We start from the raw sequence: 13,090 nt of genomic DNA, 5'->3' as shown, positions 1-13,090 counted from the left end.
GGACCGCAGACAGAAGGCAAAAGGGCCAACAAGTGCTAAGCATCTCTCTGGGAACTCCTTCAAGACTGTTGGAAGACCATTTCAGGTGACTACCTCTTGAAGCTCATCAAGAGAATGCCAAGAGTGTGCAAAGCAGTAATCAAAGCAAAAGGTGGCTACTTTGAAGAACCTACAATATGATATATTTTCAGTTGTTTCACACTTTTTTGTTATGTATATAATTCCATATATAATTCCACATGTGTTAATTCATAGTTTTGATGCCTTCAGTGTGAATCTACAATTTTCATAGTCATGAAAATAAAGAAATATCTTTGAATGAGAAGGTGTGTCCAAACTTTTGGTCTGTACTGTATATATATACAGGTATATAATTAGAACAACGATTAAGCGCTGGTCTAAAAAAAAATAATAAAAATACAGATCCCCCCCCCCCCAAATAAACACAAAATCACTTTTAGCATTCTTAACATTTTGTAGCTGATAATTACATTTTTGTTTAAAAAAAAGTATAAAACATGTTTACAATTACAAAGTAATTGTATTATTTTATTTTTTTACTTTTTTTTATTAACTATATTATTATTAAATACAATTTATTATTTATTTAAAGCCTTTCTGGAGGCCAGAGTTTCTCATAATCTCTGTGTTAAATGCTTTTAAATTAAAATTATGTTTTTGTATTGTCGCTATACAGATAAACTCCTAATAATAAAAACAGAAATGTCCAGTACATATAATTTGTCTGATAATAACAGACTTCAGAAAATATTCTACAAATTTAAACTGCTTATTGTACAGTATGGTACCAAACAACACTACTACGTTATTCCATGCCACTTCATTCTAACTTTGATTCCTGCTTCCTGTTAAATAATAATAATAATACAAAATAATATCTTCTCCTTTAAAAACTTTGCTGGTTTATCAAATTTAATCAAGGCTTTGCGCGTTGATGCTCCACTGCACACACACACACAGACACACACACACACACACACACACACACACACACACACACAAGCACTCCTCTCCTCACGGGACAGGCTTTTAGTGCTCTAGTCTCATGCAGTATTTAATTGACCCCACACAGGAAGCCCAGCGGTTCCAAATGCACTCCTTCCCCCAACACAAAAGAAACACCAGGAGTGCCTGCAAGTATGCCAACAGCTCCACAGACACCACGATAAAACTGAAACCTATGCATCCTCCACATGAATCTAAAATATGTTCTGCATAACAAACATATTTTCTTTGGATGGAGAGACTGAGAAAAAGAGTGACAACCTCAGCAGAGTCAAAATAACATTCTGGCCTCAATAAGTGACGTCAAGCTGCTTTATTTCTGCTAAAACAAGCTGTTCTTTTTCTGCCAGTTTTTATTGCATTGAATATTTCATATTTGAAGATTTTTTTCATACAAAACACTTCTACACCAAACTGAACATTCATCTCAAAGTCTGTGAAACATCCACTAAACACTCACTTTAAGCATTTTTGGTTGTGTTGAAGGTTAGAGAAGTGGCTGTACTCACTCAGTTGGAGGTGTGGAGAGAGTGCATACTCTCACAGCTAGCTGGTCATGATGCGCTCGGTGTGCACAAGTGAAGTCTACTGTAGCATCAAACTCCAGTTCCCTCTCTTATTCCCCCTCCCCCTGCACATTAGGCAGTATCTATCTCATATTTTCTCTGTCTTATTCCTTTCACAGCTCCCTCCCCTTCTCTATCTCTCTTTCACCCCACTTTATGCCTCTGTGTTCTCTCATGTTTCTCGCACCACACTGACTCAGAGTTCATTCATGTTATGAAGGTTATATATCAGATCTATGCTATTGTTTATTTTTGGATTCCCAGAGATATTAAAGTTTATAATTAAAAATCATATATATAATATCATATATATATATTTAATATATATATATATCAAATATATCCAAGAACACAGTAATTTTGTAGCTCTATAGCAAGTGTCTTCAACCTTTTTAAGGCCAAGAATCCCTTGGTGAATAGAGATCATAAAATAATCATATTGCGAAGCTATTAAAATTTCATTTTTGATATGTAAAGTCATATTCATGTACATTAAATTTACATATTAACATTCATCCCCCTACATATGTTGAAACATCTTAGATAAACCTTCTTATTTATTTAAATGTACAATATGTTTATTTAGCTGTGAAATAATAATTTTCTTAATATTTTTCTTTTTTTAGAAATAACTTTTTTTTGCAATACACATAATGTACATAGGAATAGAGTAAATTTTTCTAACTTCAACAAAACACACTGTATTAAAAAAATTACTGCTAATTTGGCATTTTACTGAAATTTCTGTAAACCCTTAAAGACCACACAGAGCAGTGTAAAATAAAAAATACAGGTAAAATACCTGTAAAAATCAATATGGAATATCCCTTCATATTAATACAGTACATTGATTTGTTTGTGTGTGTGTGTGTGTGTGTGTGTGTGTGTGTGTGTGTGTGTGTGGTTGCAGGAAAAATCAATGGTTTAGGAAAAATGTTTTCCTAAAAATATTACTGTCATAAACAATTCTGCTTTTAGTAAATTTATAAGATTTTTTACTGGAAAACAGGTTTGATCCAGTGACAGTGCTGTGGTTTGGGAGAGAATGCTGGGCTGTCAGGTGTCTCTTTTTCTCTGTGTTTATGTCAAAGATGTGAACATGTCCCATGTGTGGTCTATTGCAGTGAGACGGGGATGTCTTAAATGCTCTCTGCGCTGCTGAGCCAAGAAATGCATGGCAGAACAATTCTGATCAAACTGTGGCTCCAAAGCAGTACTCAGAAAGCAGAGGAATCACAAATACACAGCTCAGGAATACACTGAAACACAAACACACACACACACACACACACACACACACATGCACAGGTTTGGAAAAGATTTAGATAAGCACTGCAGTTACAAAAAGTCACATTATTGTCCTGGACAAAAAATACAAAAATGAATGAATTACATATAAAAATAACATACAGGACATTGTATTATTAAATCTGAAAATAAACAGAACATTTAGTTTTTTGAAAAATTTCAAACAATGTAATGATACAATTGATAAGTAATGATTCTCATAATACTGATATAATATTCAATCATGATTGTTAAAAATACTGTAATATTGTAAGCTAATTTTAAAGAAGGGATAATGAAGCATATGTTTATATAAAATTAACCCTATATAATATAAATGTATATATATATAATAAAAAAAAACATATCTATATAAACAAATATATCAGCTTATACAATGACAACAGTGACCTACAGTATAACGAGAAGCAGTAGATAGCAGATGGTGGTTCTCATATAACTTTTAATTTCCACTGTCCAGTAGATCTAAGATCCATAATAGATGAGGACATGTTGCTCTGAACAGTCAGGCATGGAGAGCCAAGGAGGGGGCCCATCAATTTGAGTTCCATATGAGTGGTGCATGTGAATAAAACATGAATAGAGGCTTGAAATCCACAATGTTATCAGAGCAGAGACGGAAAGAGAGAGAAGGCTAAATTTCTGGCAGGATGTTGGCAGCCCTATAAGCTCTGCCCTAAAGTCTGTCCCATGGACTTGCTCACTGGGTTGAACCCTCTGGCATGCATTATGTATGAAATCTCTTAAGAGCTTGAGTTTGGAGTTTAAAACTTTTTCGAAATTGCGGACTGTGGTAACTGTTCTCCTTAGTCATTGTAAAAGCCATAAGACCACAAAGATTCCAGGGAGGAAAACCTTCATATTTCCATTTAAAATGATGAGAATGAATGAATGAATGAACAAATCAACAAAAAAATGGCAAATCAGAAAAAGGGTTTGAGCAATAGAAAACGAACATGCTATTCATCTGTTCATACTGCTGTCTCAAACTGTAGAAAATAAACAGGAAAAATGTATATTATACTCTTTATAGTAATATCAAGAGAAACGCTGCTGTCTAAACTAAACTAAAATAAACTCTACAAAGAAGCAGAAGACATAATGTGGACTGAGTCAGGTGTTGCATAACGTGTTTGTGTTGTTCTACTCTCAAGGGAGCAAACACATGGTAAACAGTTGGGAATTAACAGAGAACACTACACAAAAAAGCAACGACTGGACTGTTCTTTCTCAGTGGAAGGTAGACTGATCTTAATTGCATAAAGCCTCTACAACTTAACACTGTTCAGGTTCTAAACACTCACTTCTTATGGATGAGGCACTAACAGTGTCTGGACAAAACTAGAAGTGTGATGATGGGGATGCTGACAAAAAGATCGATAAACAGACAAGGATTTTTAGTGATAAAAATCATCAAACTTCACTACTAAACAGCTCGGCTGTTTGCAAGCATCATGGCCATGCATCCATTCTTTCTGAATAAACGCCCATAGGTAACCTGCATTTTTAATGTTACAGGTTTGAATCAGACTCGTGTGAATTCATCATTGACAGCAAACACAATGCACTGGTGAAAGGAAGGATTAGATTACCCTATTCCTCATAAATAATGGAACAGCACTTTTCACTTTGTCCTTTAGGACTCATAGAGATAAAGATGGTTCGATCTAATATGAGCTGATCCAGTTCAACCATCTATCTATCTATCTATCTATCTATCTATCTATCTATCTATCTATCTATCTATCTATCTATCTATCTATCTATCTATCTATCTATCTATCTATCTATGGGATGAAATTAGACTCAAAATGATTAATAGATGCACTCAAAAATATCATTGTACTACATCAATTTTATACATGTATCTTACGAACCACAAACAAATGCCTTTCAATTTAATGCGGGATTAAATTATTGTGCAGCAATTTGTACATATACATACATGTTTGCGAATAAAAATTTTCTGTTCTGCATTAACATATCATAAATTGCACATGCAAAAAGGAATCCATGCATATGTGGATCGGGTGACGCCTGTTTGAAAAATTTGGAAAATTTGCGAATGTGCTTCACTACACTGAAACAGGAGTTAAGAATTAAATTAATGTGCAGCATTTGTTCAAATAGAGACATATACAAATGTTATAGTTTGTATTAAAATATCACAATTTGTGCATTTAGGGATTAAATTTGTGCATTTGTGAATCAGGCAACGCACGTGCATTCTTTCATGTCTCTTCCGAGTCGATTCTATTTGATTCATTTGAATTTTGAGACTTTTGTTCCGCACTTTAAGCCTTGCCCAAACCACACACACACAGCTCGAGATCCACGCGCAGCTGAGCCAAAGAGAAACAGCGACCACTAGATGGCACTACAGCCCCACTCACATGCGCATTCCATTGTGTACAGTTTATGAATGTTATATTGTGTTTTCTTTGTTTTTTTTGGTTTGGCTATTCTACTCTGATCGTAGAAATACAATAAAGATGTTTTACCTTGTCTTAAGACACAGAAAAGCGTATATTAATTTGGCCAAAAAAGAACTTTGTGACAATAGCTAACCATGTGTTTTTTTTCTGTAATTCAACTGCACGTTGTCAGTTTATGCCTTCCTTGTATTATTTTTATTATTATTTTTATAATTATTATTAAAAGGGGAATTATAGTCGCTCATTTAAGCCATCAGTGATCGCACATTTATAGTTAAATTATTAACTTAAACTAAACTATACTAAACGAGTGCTTTATAGGCTAAAGCCTATTCCGCGTTCAAGCGGATCGCATAAATAGCTAGAACATTTTATAATAGGCTACTTATTACTGAACTATTTTCTGAGTCAGTGTCGGCTGCAAAGATGAAGTTGACCAATGAACAACTTTATTCTTGATATTTAAATATTTTTATTCTCAATATTTTATTTCTACATTTTTCTGGATAATATTTAATGAGTTTAATCTCACATTATAGGCTAATGACTTTATTCTGGAAAAGGTTTTTTTCACATATGCATGGATTGCTTTTTGCATGTGCAATTTATGATATATTAATGCAGAACATAACATTTTTATTCACAAACATGTCTGCATATGTACGAATCGCTGCACAATTATTTAATCCCGAATCAAATGGAAATGCATTTGTTTGTGGTTTGTAAGATACATGTATTAAATTGACGTAGTACATTGATATTTTTGCATGGATCTATTAATCATTTTGAGTCTAATTTCATCCCGTATCTATCTATCTATCTATCTATCTATCTATCTATCTATCTATCTATCTATCTATCTATCTATCTATCTATCTATCTATCTATCTATCTGTCTATCTGTCTATCTGTCTATCTGTCTGTCTGTCTGTCTGTCTGTCTATCTATTTATCTATCTGTTTTTCTGTCTGTCAATCTAGAAAATATTCATCAAGTGTGTAGTAGGCCTAGAAGCAAAATAATAGTTAACAAATAACATAGACATGCACATTTTTCAAGGTACACATTTATTACAGGAAAAGTTAACCCAAAAGTAAAATTTCTTCAGGCCATCCAACATGTAGACAAGTTTGTTTCTTCATCAGAACAGTCCATTACCCACAGTCATATTGGTTAAGAATGATTTTGGGCTGTTTTTGCTTGTAAATGATGCTTGGTCAGTGCATTAAGACAATTATTATTATTTTTATTTATCTTTTACTAGAGAAAGCAATATTTTGGATAGGACTATATAATGGATATAGTGGATATTATCTGAAAGCAGCAGTTTGAAGTCAAAAATATCTTATGGATGGAACTGTTCCTTACAAACATGCATCTTTTTTTGCTTAAGAAAATGATGGACTGTAGTTGTGTGGATTAATTGTGGATTATTGTGATGTTTTTATCAACTGTTTGGACCCTCATTTTGACGGCACCCATTCACTGCAGAGGATCCATTGATAAACATGCGATGTAACATTAAGTTTGTCTAAATGTAACATTACAAGCAAATTATTAAGTTTTAGATATTGTTCAAATAAGTACAAGCTAGAAATAGATAAATAAAAATAGTTTTTTTATTTTATTTTTTATGATAAAGTCATGTAGCTTCGAAAGAGATGAGTATTCAGCTGGTGCTTGAAAATGGTCAGGGATTCAGCATTCCGGATAGGGGTGGGAAGATTATTCCACTAGCCAGGAATAGTGAATGAGAATGTTCTGGAAAGTGATTTTGAGCCTCTCTCTGATGGTGCCATGAGGCGTCAAAAACCTCACATTTTGTGCTACAAAAGAACAAAGAGCAATAATGTACAACCTCTTGCAGTCTGTTTCCCATGATGCTTCAGTGACAGATAGAGTACTGTAAGTATCTTTGGTTGTGCGGGCACAAGGATCCTGTAGCTCCTCTCCTTTTTCACTGATCTGGCACTTTGGATAGGATCACGACTTGTGCAGTGCTGTCTATTTTAGATTGAACTATTGACTTCTGAAGGAGGTTATATCAATGTCAAAAAGGCAAAGGAGTTTTGTAAGCTGTCTCTCTCACACACATACACACTCTATTCCTCTTACCAATTTTCAGATGGATTTGTATGACAAAAATAAAAAAATAAAAAATCCTGCAGCCTACAAGTATTTTACATATTTACATATTTTGTAATATGTACTGAATGTCATGTTCCTAAAACATCATAGATGATAATTGTTCACATTTGGAACATACTGTATTATGTGAGGAAAACTCTCTTTTAATGAAATCAGGGTAAGCGAGAACGGATTTTTCATGACGCCATGAACACCAGGGAAGATTTAGTTATTGCTGCCCTCTGGCGAACATTTTAAAACACTGCAAATGTGCAATTAATACGACATAAAATCGATATAGATTAATTATTAGAATTAAATGGAAATCCATTTCATTTATTTATTTATTTGCACAAGTAATAACCTCAAACTCTGTACTATTATTTGTTTGTGCTTGTCGAATAAAGGCTTCATGAAACTTGTGGGAAAACTCAAATCAAATTCGGAAGCACTCAATCAAATTATGAAGAAAATGAATCGGTTAAATGAATCCAATCCTACTTATGTGTAAAACACACTACGTTTAACCTGAGAGGAGCAAACTATAACTAATAATTATATAGTGAATTTCGACAAATCTGAAGTTTTAGTAATCTAAATGGGGAAGCTGTAGCATTTTTATTAACCCCTAGATGGCAGTATACTGCCAAAAAAAAAGTTGAAAATGAAATAAAGATTATTGAAGTTCTACAATAAATACTACTTCATATTTTCTACCTTAAAAATACCATGTATTATTCAATATGGTATAAGTCTATAACTTTATTTTAAAAGTTTTGTTTCCTGTTAAATTTAATAATGATGTATTATCAAATCTGCTAAATTAAACTGCATTCCCTTTGCTGCATTTTCCCCATGGAATGCCGATTTATCATCTTTATAGATGTCAAATATTGTTGGATGAACATAGTGTGCCTTAACAGTGTGGCATTAATTATTGGAAAAATCACCAGTACGAGACAACCATTGACTATTTAATAGCAGCACAACTGGGTGAGAGGAGGCATGTGATAAGATGTGTGCTTATTATAGGACAAATCCATTAAATGTCAACTAGACTACTGAAGCAAAACAGAGACAAACTACACATAAAACACTGGAATAAGACTATTTTAAAGCTGATGTTTTGTCATCGATAGAATCTGTAGAAAGACAAGTGTAGTTTTTCCTCTGACCTCCAATTCCATGCTTTGCTTGGGGTTGGTGAAGATTTAAGACAGGAAATTAAAACCAGACAGAATCGAGTCAGATTCTTCGGCTTGCAGAAGGTAAATGTGCTTGAAGAAGGAGTCGGAGGGAAATAAAGCGCAATGAAACTAGTGTGGGAGCTGGTGTGGAAGGCCAAAGCCCAGCTCCTATAACTCAAAGTTCATATTTGAAAATATTTTCATTCTTGTTGTAAAAGTGGGCTAAAGGTTTATTTGAAAGGTAAAGTGTGTGTTTGTGTGAGCAGTTATTGATCTGGGTGGTTGCTACTTTACTGTTATGGGAGGAAGTGTTTATTTAAAGTGACATTTTGGAGTATTTGCACACTTAAACATGCAGAATGGGATAGTTTTATCATATGTTTGCTTATATTGCGGAGTATTAGAATGATATTACACATTTTGGACTTTGTCTCTAATTATTGTTATCTGTCTTATCATTTTGTACTTGTAATGTCATAGGACACTGAGGAACAGTTTCCCTCATGTTTTGACCAAGGAATTCTTATCCTATATAGATTTCGCTCACAAAATTATATTATATTATTCAATAGCATTATTATACACTAGTCAACACTTTAAGTGAATCAAAACCTTTTATCAATGTTGTCCTTAAACCTAAAACCAAAATACGTTCTTGTCTTAGGACAACTCTGATGAACTTTTTTGATCCACTTCAAATGTTGCCTACTGTAATTTAATATTTTCATTGAAATCATGAAAATCTGTGTTGTAAATGAAAACTTGGGTAGTAAATAGATTTTTCAACATCTGGTTGTTGTCAGTGCAAAAGGTTTCCCCCAACGAGGGGGGAAAAATAAATCTGTTTAGATTTGACTATTGTCTGTTTATGAGTCCGATTGTAAATGAATCAGGTTAACATGAGAGTGGTATTTGATGTGTGAAATCTGCCTCAGTAAAAACAGATAAAACCCTAAAGCATCAGCTCTGACAAGGAGACCAAACTGCACTCAAAGGTTATGTGTTCTGTAAGCAGAACAAATAAAGCTTTATTTGCATAGTGGGGCCACTAACCAGTCACACACATATAAGCATGGACAAGCACATATTGTTTTAATCAGCGTTGAATCCTCAGGCAAGCCTCACAAAGGAGCTTCAAAAAGCAAAACAGAAAGAAAACACTGTCCAGAACAACCACTTTAAAAGGTAGTCTGTTTGTCATGTACTGTCATGTAATTATTCTGATGAAACACATACACTACCAGTCAACCGTTGGGACACACCTACTCATTCTTTATTTGTACTATTTTTAACCTTACAGTATAAAAACACAAATTCAAACTACTTCGATTTTAGCTTCATAAACATAGCCACCCTTTACCTAGATTGTAGCTCTACATACACTTGGGTTCTCAAGTCAACTTTTAAACAGTATTAAATGAATATCATGCTGAACACCTGTTGTCTGCTTTTCTTTCATAAGAAAGAATATTTATTATTACATATTTTATTTAAAATTATACATTTGTGAAGGAATTCATATACAAACAAAATGATATCCTACAGTATTTTTTAATTTATTTATTTATGAGAACCATGAAGTCAGTCAAGTGTGTCCAAACCTGTGGCTGGTAGTGTGTGTTTACACAACATGAAGCAATTAAACATCTTTAGTGTCAGCAGGGGGAATGTGTGAAACATCCCATATGTATGATATTCCCTCACCTGTTTTAGCACAAACACATACAGTAGAAAACTTAGAAGCTACATTAGTGATGACCTCTTATAGACGCAATGTTTATTTATTTATATAGCTGGTTTACGGTTTACCTTTACCTCTAAACCTATAACCTGAACCAGAAACCTGTTGACCTTAGATTTGAGGTGGAACATTTTTGCCTATATTTTCCAACTAGTGCACATTTCCCTTATGAGCACTTCTTTTTATATATTTATATATATATATTCTAGATTCATTATATGTATTGGTTTGTTTTAATTTTGACTATTAGAGTTTTCTCTTTATGAAAGACAAAAATCCAGTATATCAAAATATTAGAATATTTCCTGAGATCAGTCAAAAAAAATAAAAAATGTTCATTTATGCACTCAATACTTGGCCGGGGCTCCTTTAGCACAAACTCCAGCATCAGTGATGTGTGGCATGGAAGCGATCAGCCTGTGGCAACGCTAAGGCACTACTGAGCCTTCAGCTCATCTGAATTGTTGGATCGACTGTTTCTCATCTTTCTCTTGAAAAAATCCCATAGATTCCATATGGGGTTCAGGTCAGGCATGTTGGCTGGCCAGTCAATCACAGTAATATCATGGTCAGCAAACCACTTGGAAGTAGTTTTGGCACTGTGGGTAGGTACTAAAGTCCTGCTGGAAAAGGAAATCAGCATCTCCATAAAGCCTGTCGATGGAAGCAAAAAGTGTTACAAAATCTCCTGGTAGATGGCTGCATTGACTTTGGACTTGATCAAACACAATGGAGCAACACCAGAAGACGCCACGGCACCCAAATCATCACTGACTTCGGGAACTTCACACCGGACTTCAAGCAGCTTGGATTCTCTGCATCTCCAGTCATCCTCCAGACTACAGAACTTGATTTACAAATGAAATACAAAATTTAATTTTTATCTCAAAAGAGGACTTTGGACCACTGAGCAACAGTCCAGTTTTTTTTCTCCTTAGCCCAGGTAAGATGCTTCTTATGTTGTTTCTGTTTCAGAAGTGGGTGGTAGCCTTTTCCTGAAAATGTAAGAATGTGGAGACTCTTGATGCACTGCCTCCAGCTTCAGTTCACTCCAAGTGTTTGAATCGGCTTTGCTTGACTGTGCTCTGAAGCTTGCGGTCATCATTGTTGCTTGTGCAACTTTTCCTTCCCAGTTTCTTCCTTCCAGTCAACTTTGCATTTAATATGCTTAGTTACAGCACTCTGAGAACAGCCACCTCTTTCAGAAATGACCTTCTGTGACTTATGCTCTTTGTGGAGGGTGTCAATTATTGTCTTCTGGACTATTGGCAAGTCATCAGGAATTTATACTGTAGGGATGGTCATTTAACGAAACTCAAATGTAAATATTCTAATATTTTGAGATAGTGGATTTTTGACTTTCATGAGCTGTAAGCTCTAATAAAAATAAATAAATAAATAATAATAATAATAAAAAACTTTTGAAATGTTTTACTTGTCATGATTCTAAAAATATATTAAGTTTCACTTTCACTTACAACAACAAAAACTTTTTCACAATATTATTATTTTTTAAATGCACCTGTATGTCTATACAGTAAATGTACAATTTGTACAAACACCAAAACTGGACAAACATTATGAACTATGAACACATTTCTATTGCTAATAGCAACAGAAATAGTTTGCACCTCACAGGACTTAGAAATGCAACACAGTAATGGCATTATGTAAAGTATAAGTATTTTTATGCTGTTTCATAAAATATGTATACTGTATAACATACATTATATATAACATATACATACATGCATATAAACATTTTTCTTTTTAATTTTTTGGACATTTAAAAAAACAAGTTTTTATGTTTTATTTATTCTTGTAAAAATCACACTTATTTGAGTCATACAAATATAACTTATATATATATTATCTAAAATTCTCAATTCAATCTTGCAGTCTTAGACTTTTTACTCTGAAGTCTGAACGAACACCTATGTCTAACAATATCCCTACCCCTACATCGAAACCTTTCCTGTAATTTCTACGTTTTCATTTCTATTTAGAATGCTTATTAATCCTACCCTCGTGGTATTTGAGCCGGTCACCACAACGTCAAAAATTTACCTGGTTTTACTGTCTATGTGGAGATATTTGCTCCCCACAATGTAGGCAACACCAAAGCCACACACACACACACACACGCACACGCGAACGGAGAGGCTGTACCTCTAGGGGGACTCCAGACTTCAGTGGATAGTAGCAGCGCGTGAAGAAGCATGAGGACGAACGTGACTGTATCAGCAGCGTGCGCGAGCGAGAATGTAACCATCGCCCAGTCAATCACTCGCAGTTAAACACTCTCTCGGTCAAGCGACAGTTCCACTCCGTGATTTCGCGATTGAAGGACGTTGCGCTGCTGATTCATGGGGGCTTTCGGTGAGTGCTTCTTGTCCTACGGATGTGTTTTCGCTTACTCTTGAAATGTGTCCTTGTTTTGCAGTGTGTTGTGTGGCTTGTTAGCAGCGGCAGCGGCGTAAGAACCTCGGGCAACATTTTCTAGTTGCAGCAGTCGATGATGAAAGCGAATTTACAGTAGAGTAAGGATATGTAGCTGCGTTTGTCTTTTAAGAGCAGTCTCTTCACGATCAGTTATGTTGCGCTTTCACTAACCTTACTGTGAAGGTGCTCTATAATGCTCTGCACTAGAAACCAGACACATTCTCTATGTTTCGGAGTTTGTTTATGGTGATTACTTGT

At 34.5% G+C, this 13,090-nt stretch overlaps 1 protein-coding gene across 2 annotated transcripts in view; it reads left to right on the top strand.

The window, feature by feature from the left end:
* Window positions 1-12,564: 12,564 nt before the first annotated feature.
* The window catches only part of adcy6b (adenylate cyclase 6b), a 40,645-nt gene continuing 40,119 nt past the window's right edge, over window positions 12,565-13,090 (top strand). For both annotated transcript variants that reach the window (XM_059527953.1, XM_059527954.1), the window contains exon 1: window positions 12,565-12,769. The gene's annotated coding sequence lies outside the window, so the exon portion shown is untranslated. The remainder of the gene's footprint in view (window positions 12,770-13,090) is intronic.

This window comes from Carassius carassius, chromosome 37, assembly GCF_963082965.1.
Source record: "Carassius carassius chromosome 37, fCarCar2.1, whole genome shotgun sequence".
NCBI lineage: Eukaryota > Metazoa > Chordata > Actinopteri > Cypriniformes > Cyprinidae > Carassius > Carassius carassius.
The sequence above is the reverse complement of the archived record's forward strand: the minus strand, read 5'-3'. Positions and strand labels throughout refer to the sequence as shown.